Below are 9,034 nucleotides of genomic sequence, written 5' to 3'. Positions count from 1 at the left end.
TTGCCCAAGGCTGGGTTAGCTAGTAACATAACTGAGGTATCTTTAAATGCCTGGAGAAAAAACACCTCTCCTGGTCTTTGCATATTGGGTCTGAGTAGATATACTCTTTTAAATAAAGCTAGGCTGTCTACAACTCTGTCTCAGCCTGCATCTCCTGCTTGTAAAGAGTCCACAAATCAACCAGAGTTGCAAAATCTGGAATCCTCTCAGGTCTCCACTGAGCATGTGTCCTGATCTTGGCATGAGCTTAACACTCCAGCTTCCACAGTATATATGGTAGCCTTACAAAACACTATCCCCGCAGATATATACCTCTTAATTCCTCCTTCCCAGACATTTTGGTCTGTCTGTTGTGCATTCTGTCTCTTACCCCTTGCTATAGGTTGTTACCAGTAGAGTATATCATTAAAAGCTTTCAATATATGCTGCCACCCAGAAAGGCTCTCTCTAGCCAAAGGTGGGAATGATTAATATCTTGCTCATTTAAGTGACTCAATATTTCAGATAAGTGATTCTCTTATGGAAAAAAAGATACATATTGAATGCTCTTTATAGAACTAAAATAATCATTTAGTCAACTGTTTAGAATTTTCTTTTAAAACATTTTTTACTCCCTTTATTGATTAAGGTATTACAAATGTGTGCTTATCCCCACATTGCCCCCCACCCACCCAATCCTGCCTTCACCCTCAACCCCTGTTGTCTGCATCCATTGGTTATGCTTATATGCATGTATAAAAGTCCTTTGGTTGATCTCCCCTCCCCCTTACCTGCACCCTCCCCTACCTTCTCTCTGAGGTTTGATCATCTGATCGATGCTTTGTCTCTGGTCTGTTTTTATTTATCGGTTTATGTTGTTCATTATAATCCACCATTGAGTGAGATCGTGTAATATTTATCTTTCTCTGACTGACTTACTTCACTTCCATAATGCTCTCCAGCTCCATCCACGCTGTTGCAAATGGTAGGAGTTCCTTCCTTTTTTACAGCAGCATAGTATTCCATTGTGTAGATGTACCATAGTTTTCTAATCCACTCGTCTGCTGATGGGCATTTAGGCTGTTTCCAGATCTTAGTTATGGTGAATTGTGCTGCTATGAAGATAAGAGTGCATATATCCTTTCTGATTGGTGTTTCTAGTTTCTTTTTTTTTAATATATTTTATTGATTTTTTACAGAAAGGAAAGGAGAGGGATAGAGAGTTAGAAACATCGATGAGAGAGAAACATCGATTCAGCTGCCTCCTGCACACCTCCTACTGGGGATGTGCCCGCAACTAAGGTACATGCCCTTGACCGGAATCGAACCTGGGACCCTTCAATCTGCAGCCCAACGCTCTATCCACTGAGCCAAACCGGTTAGGGCTGGTGTTTCTAGTTTCTTTGGATATATTCCTAGAAGTGGGATCACTGGGTCAAACGGGAGTTCCATTTTTAGTTTTTTGAGGAAACTCCACACTGTTCTCCACAGTGGCTGCACTGTTCTGCATTCCCACCACCAGTGTACAAGGGTTCCTTTTTCTCTGCATCCTTGCCAGCACTTGTCTTGATTTGTTGATGATAGCCATTCTGACAAGTGTGAGATGGTACCTCATTGTTGTTTTGATTTGCATCCCTCGGATGATTAATGACTTTGACCATGTTTTCATAAGTCTCTTGGCCTTCCTTATGTCTTCTTTCGAAAAGTATCTATTTAGGTCTGTTGCCCATTTTTTGATTGGGTTGTTTATCTTTCTTTTGTTAAGTTGCATGAGTTCCCTGTAAATGTTGGAGATTAAAACCTTATCAGTGATAATATTGGCAAATATGTTCTCCCTTGTAGTGGGCTTTCTTATTGTTTTCTTGATGGTTTATTTGCTGAACAAAAGCTTTTTATTTTGATATAGTCTCATTTGTTTATTTTCTCTTTAGTTTCCATTGCCCCAGGAGCTGTCTCAGTGAAGAAGTTGCTTCGGCATATGTCTCAGATTTTGTTGCCTTTGGATTCCTCTAATATTTTTATGGTTTCCCGTCTTACATTTAAGTCCTTTATTTATTTTGAGTTTATTTTTGTGTATGGTGTAAGTTGGTGGTCTACTTTCATTTTTTTGCATATATCTTTCCAATTTTCCCAGCACCATATACTGAAGAGACTGTCTTAACTCCATTGTATGTTCTTGCCCCCTTTGTAAAATATTAATTAAGCATAGTGGTTTGGGTCGATTTCTGGGTTCTCTATTCTACTCCATTGATCTATATGTCTGTTCTTATGCCAGTACCAGTCAGTTTTGAGAACAGTGGCTTTGTAATACAGCTTGGTATCTGGTATTGAGATCCCACCTACTTTGTTCTTCTTTCTCAGGATTGCTGCAGCTATTCGGGGTCTTTTTTTATTCCAGATGAATTTTTGGAGAGATCGTTCTAGGTCTGTGAAATATTCCATCTGTTTATGTCTTTCTCTATCTCTTTTTTCAACATCCTGTACTTTTCTGAGTAGAGGTCTTTTACTTCCTTAGTTAAGTTTATTCCTAGATATCTTAATTTTTTTGGTGCAATGGTAAAAGGGATTGTTTTTTAAATCTCTCTTTCTGTCAGTTCACTATTGGTGTATAAAAATGCCATAGATTTCTTGGTGTTAATTTTGTATCCTGCTACATTGCTGAATTCATTTATTATGTCTAATAATTTTTTGATGGAGTCTTTAGGGTTTTCTATTACAGTATCATGTCATCTGTGAATAAGGACAATTTTACTTCTTCTTTTCCAATTTGGATGCCTTGTATTTCTTCTTCTTGCCTGATGGCTATGACTAGGACTTCCAGTACTATGATGAACAGGAGTTGTGAAAGTGGGCATCCCTGTCTTATTCCTATTCTTAAGGGAAATGGTTTTAGTTTTTGCCCATACAGGGGTCCTCAAACTACAGCCCGCAGGCCACATGTGGCCCACTGAGGACATTTATCCGCCCCGCTGGGTGCCGCTGCCTGTCCTGCTTAGCAGCTGACTTGTCCCGGGCCCGCAGTGCGCATAGGAATTTGTTCATAGTTTTTTGTTTTTTTTTTAACTATAGTCCGGCCCTCCAACGGTCTGAGGGACAGTGAACTGGCCCCCTGTTTAAAAAGTTTGAGGACCCCTGGATGATGTTGGCTGTAGGTTTGTCACATAAGGCTTTTATTATGTTGAGGTATAATCTTCTATTCCAACTTTGCTGAGCGTTTTTGTCAGAAAAGGGTGTTGGACTTTGTCAAATGCCTTTTCTGCATCAGTTGATATGATTTTGTGATTTTTGTCTCTCAATTTGTTTATGTGATGTATCACGTTTATTGATTTGCAGATATTGTACCAGCCTTGTATCCCTGGAATAAATCCCACTTGGTCATGGTGTAGGATCTTTCTAATGTAATGCTGGATCCGGTTTGCTAGAATTTTGTTGAGCATTTTAGCATCTATGTTCATCAGAGATACTGGCCTGTAATTCTCTTACTTTGTGGTGTCTTTATCTGTTTTGGGGATTAGGATAATGCTGGTTTCATAGAATGAGCTTGGAAGTATACCTTCCTCTTGAATTTTTTGGAATGGTCTGAGAAGCATTGGTTTTAGTTCTTCTTTGAATGTTCGGTAAAACTCCCCTGTGAAGCCACCTTGTCCAGGGCTTTTGTTTGCTGGAAGCTTTTTGATGACTGCTTCAATTTCTTCCATAGTTATTGGCCTATTGAAATTTTTAGATTATTCCTGATTGAGTTTTGGAAGCTTGTATTTTTCTAGGAATGTGTCCATTTCATCGAGGTTGTCCAGTTTGATTGAGTAGAGTTGTTCATAGTATTTTTTTTACAATCCTTTATATAACAGTGGGGTCTATTGTTACTTCTCCTCTTTCATTTCTGATTTTGTTTATTTGGGTCCTCTTTCTTTGTTTCTTGGTGAGCCAGGCTAGAGTTTTATCAATCATTTTTATCCTTTGAAAGAACCAGCTCTTGGTTTCATCGATCTTTTGCATTGTTTTTTTGGTCTTTATGCCATTTATTTCTGCTCTGATATTTATTATCTCCTTACTTCTGGATACTGTGGGCTTTTCTTGTTGCTCTCTTTTGAACTTTTTGAGCTGCAGGGTTAGATAATTTATTACCATTGTTTCTTGTTTTTTGAGGTAGGCCTGCAGCGCTATGAACTTTCCTCTCAGGACTGCTTTCATTCTGTCCCATATTATTGGATTGTTGTGTTTCATTGTCATTTGTTTCTAGAATGCTTTTTATTTCTTCTTTGATCTCTTTGGTAACCCAATCATTGTTTAATAGCATGCTATTTATCCTGTAGGTGTTTGATTTTTTTATTGTAGTTGATTTCTAGTTTTATGTCATTGTGATCTTAAATGATGCTTGTTATCATTTATATCCTCTTGAATTTGAAGAGACTTTGCCTGTGTGTTAATATGTGGTCTATCTTTGAATATGTCCTGTGTGCACTTGAGAAGAATGTATATTCTGTGGCTTTGGGGTGAAATATTCTGAAGATGTCAATTAGGTCCATCTGATCTAGTGATTCCTTTAGGATTGCTATTTCTTTGCTGATTGTTTTGTTTAGAGGATTTATCCAGTGGTGTAAGTGGGGTATTAAAGTCCCCTACTGTGACTGTATTGCTATCAGTTTCTCCCTTGATATTTTCCAGAAGTTTTTTTATGTACTTGGCTGTTCCTGTATTGGGTTCATATATGTTTACCTGAGTTATATCTTCTTGTTGAATTGCTCCCTATAGTATTATGTTGTTGCCTTCCTTATCTCTTGTTATGGCCTTTACTTTAAGGTCTATTTTATCAGATATAAGTTTTGCAACCCCAGCTTTTTTCTCATTTTCATTTGCTTGAAAAATTTTTTTCCATCTCTTTATTCAGTCTGTGTGAATACTTTGTTCTGAGTTCGGTCTCTTGAAGACAGGAAATATATTGATCGTGTTTACTTATCCATTCAGCTACCCTATGTCTTTTAATTCGAGCATTTAACCCATTTACATTTAATGTTATTATTGATAAGTACTTGCTTGTCCTCATTTTTATTCTTAATGTTTGTGTTTCTTCTTGACTTTCTGTTTCTTCCTTTTACAGTCCCTTTAGCATTTCTTGCATTGCTGGCTTGGTGGTAATAAATTCTCTTAGCCTTTTTTGTCTGTGAAGTGCCTGATTCCACCTTCAATTTTTATTTATTTTTTATTTTATTTTATTTATTTATTTTAATTTTTTTATTAAAGTATTATATGTGTACATATCTTACCATCACCCCCCACCCCAGTCCCATACATGCCCTCACCCCCCATTGTTTTGCATCCGTTGGTTACTCTTATATGCATGCATATAAGTCCTTCGGTTGATCTATTTCCCCCACCTCTCCCTAACCTTCCTGCTGTAATTTGACAGTCTGTTTGATGCTTTACTGCCTCTGTATCTATCTTTTTGTTCATCAGTTTATAATGTTTTTTATTATCCACAAATGAGTGAGATCATGTGCTATTTTTTTTTTCATTGACTGGCTTATTTCATTTAGCATAATGTTCTCCAATTCCACCCAGTTCCTACTAATGGTAAGAATTCCTCCTTTTTTATGGCAGCATAGTATTCCATTGTGTAGATGTACCATAGTTTTCGGGTCCACTCATCTGCTGATGGGCACCTAGGCTGTTTCCAGAACTTACCTATTGTAAATTGTGCTGCTATGAACATAGGGGTGCATATATCCTTTCTGATTGGTGTTTCTAGTTTCTTAGGATATATTCCTAGGAGAGGGATTACTGGGTCAAATGGGAGTTCCATTTTGTTTTTTGAGGAAACTCCATACTGTTCTCCATAGTGGCTGCACTAGTCTGCATTCCCACCAGCAGTGCACGAGGGTTCCTTTTTCTCCACATCCTCGCCAACACTTGTCATTTATTGATTTGTTGATGATAGCCATTCTGACAGGTGTGAGATGGTATCGCATTGTCGGTTTGATTTGCATCTCTCGGATAATTAGTGACTTTGAGCATGTTTTCATGTGTCTCTTGGCCTTCCTTCTGTCTTCTTTAGAAAAGATTCTATTTAGGTCAGTTGCCCATTTTTTTATTGGATCATTTATCTTCCTTTTATTAAGTTGTATAAGCTGTCTGTAGATGTTGGAGATTAAAACTTTATCAATGATATCATTGGCAAATACGTTCTCCCATACAGTAGGTTTTCTTGTTGTTTTGTTGATGGTTTCTTTTGTTGTGCAAAAGCTTTTTATTTTGAAGTAGTCCCATTTGTTTATTTTCTCTTTGGCTTCCATTGCCCTAGGGGCAGTATCAGTGAAGAAGTTCTTTCGGCATATGTCTGAGATTTTGCTGCCTGTGGATTCCTCTAGTACTTTTATGGTTTCCCGTCTTATATTTAAGTCCTGTATCCATTTTGAGTTTATTTTTGTGTATGGTGTAAGTTGGGCATTACATTACATATTGAGCATTTTTTTTGCATGTATCTGTCCAATTTTCCCAACACCATTTATTGAAGAGACTGTCTTGACTCCATTGTATGTTCATGCCTCCTTTGTCAAATATTAATTGCGCATAGTGGTTTGGGTCGATATCTGGATTCTCTATTCTATTCCATTGATCTATATGTCTGTTCTTGTGCCAGTACCAGGCTGTTTTGAGGACAGTGGCTTTGTAATACAGCTTGAAATCTGGTATTGAGATCCCTCCTACTTTATTCTTCTTTTTCAGGATTGCTATGGCTATTCGGGGTCTTTTTTTATTCCAGATGAATTTTTGGAGAGTTCTTTCTAGGTCTGTGAAATATGCTGTAGGTATTTTAATGGGGAGGGCATTGAATCTATAGATTGCTTTAGGTAGTATGGACATTTTAATGATGTTGATTCTACCAATCCATGAACATGGTATGTTCTTTCATCTGTTTACATCTTCCTTTATCTCTTTCTTCAGTGTCCTGTAGTTTTCCACGTATAGGTCTTTTACCTCCTTGGTTAAGTTTATTCCTAAGTATCTTAATTTTTTTGGTGCGGTGGTAAATGGAATTGCTTTTTTAGTCTCTCTTTCTGTAAGTTCACTATTGGTGTATAGAAATGCCATAGATTTCTTGGCGTTAATTTTGTATCCTGCTACATTGCCGAATTCATTTATTAAGTCTGTTAGTGTTTTTATGGATTCTTTCGGGTTTTTTATGTACAATATCATGTCATCTCTAAATAAGGACAGCTTTACTTCTTCTTTTTTAATTTGGATGCCTTTTATTTCTTCTTCTTGTCTAATTGCAATGGCTAATACTTCCAGTACTATGTCAAACAGGAGTGGTGAGAGTGGGCATCCCTGTCTTGTTCCTGTTCTTAGGGGAAATGGTTTTAGTTTTTGTAAATTGAGTATAATGTTAGCTCTGGGTTTATGATATATAGCTTTTATTATGTTGAGATATGATCCTTCTATTCCCACCTTGTTGAGAGTTTTTATCAAGAAAAGGTGTTGGATTTTGTCAAATGCTTTTTTTGCATCAATTGATATGACTATGTGATTTTTATCTTTCAATTTGTTTATGTGATGTATCACATTTATTGATTTTCGGATATTGTACCATCCTTGCATTCCTGGGATAAACCCTACTTGGTCATGGTGTATGATCTTTCTGATGTACTGCTGGATCCGATTTGCTAGAATTTTTTTGAGGATTTTGGCATCTACATTCATGAGGGATATTGGCCTGTAATTCTCCTTCATTGTGTTGTCTTTACCTGGTTTTGGTATTAGGGTGATGCTGGCTTCATAGAAGGAGCTTGGAAGTGTTCCTTCATGTTGAATTTTTTGGAATAGTCTGAGGAGGATAGGTTTTAGTTCTTCCTTGAATGTTTGGTAAAACTGTCCTGTGAAGCCGTCTGGCCCTGGGCTTTTGTTTGCCGGAAGCTCTTTGATGACTGCTTCAATTTCTCCCATAGTTACTGGCATATTGAGCTGTTTAGATTCTTCCTGATTGAGTTTTGGAAGGTTATATTTTTCTACGAATATGTCCATTTCCTCCAGGTTGTCCAGTTTTATGGAATAGAGTTGTTTGTAGTATTTTTTAACAATCCTTTGTATTTCTGTGGGGTCTGTTGTTATTTCACTTCTTTCATTTCTAATTTTGTTTATTTGGGTCCTCTCTCTTTGCTTCTTGGTGAGTCTGGCTAGAGGTTCATCAATCTTGTTTATCCTTTCAAAGAACCATCTCTTGGTTTTGTTGATCTTTTGTATTGTTTCTTTGGTCTGTATGTCATTTATCTCCACTGTGATCTTTATTATTTCCTTCCTTCTGCTTACACTGGGCTTTTCTTGTTGCTCTTTTTCTAACTCTTTGAGTTGTAGGTTTAGGTAATTTATTACCATTGTTTCTTGTTTTTTGCAGTAGGCTTGTAGACCTATGAACTTCCCTCTCAAGACTGCTTTTGCTGTGTCCCATAGATTTTGGATTGTTGTGTTTTCATTATCATTTGTTGCCACGATGTTTTTTATTTCTTCCTTGATCTCTCTGGTAACCCAAACATTGTTTAATAGCATGCAGTTTAGTCTCCATGTGTTTGATTTCTTTGGTTTTTTTTATTGTAGTTGATTTCCAGTTTTATGCCACTGTGATCTGAGAAGATGCTTGATATGATTTCTATCTTCTTGAATTTGAAGAGACTTTGCCTATGTCCCAACATATGGTCTATCTTTGAAAATGACCCATGTGCACTTGAGAAGAATGTATATTCTGTGGCTTTGGGGTGAAATGTTCTGAAGATGTCAATTAATTCCATCTGGTCTAGTGAGTCATTTAGGATTGATGTTTCTTTGCTGATTTTTTGTTTAGAGGATTTGTCCAATGGTGATAGTGGGGTATTAAAGTCTCCTACTATGATTGTATTGCTGTCAATCTCTCCCTTGATATCCTCCAGGAGTTTTTTTTTATGTATTTGGGTGGTCCTGTATTGGGTGCATATATGTTTACCAGAGTTATTCCTTCTTGTTGGATTGCTCCCTTTAGTATTATGAAGTGGCCTTCCTTATCTCTTGTTATGTCCTTCACTTTGCG

Source organism: Plecotus auritus (genome assembly GCF_963455305.1).
Source record: "Plecotus auritus genome assembly, chromosome: X".
NCBI lineage: Eukaryota > Metazoa > Chordata > Mammalia > Chiroptera > Vespertilionidae > Plecotus > Plecotus auritus.
The sequence above is the reverse complement of the archived record's forward strand: the minus strand, read 5'-3'. Positions refer to the sequence as shown.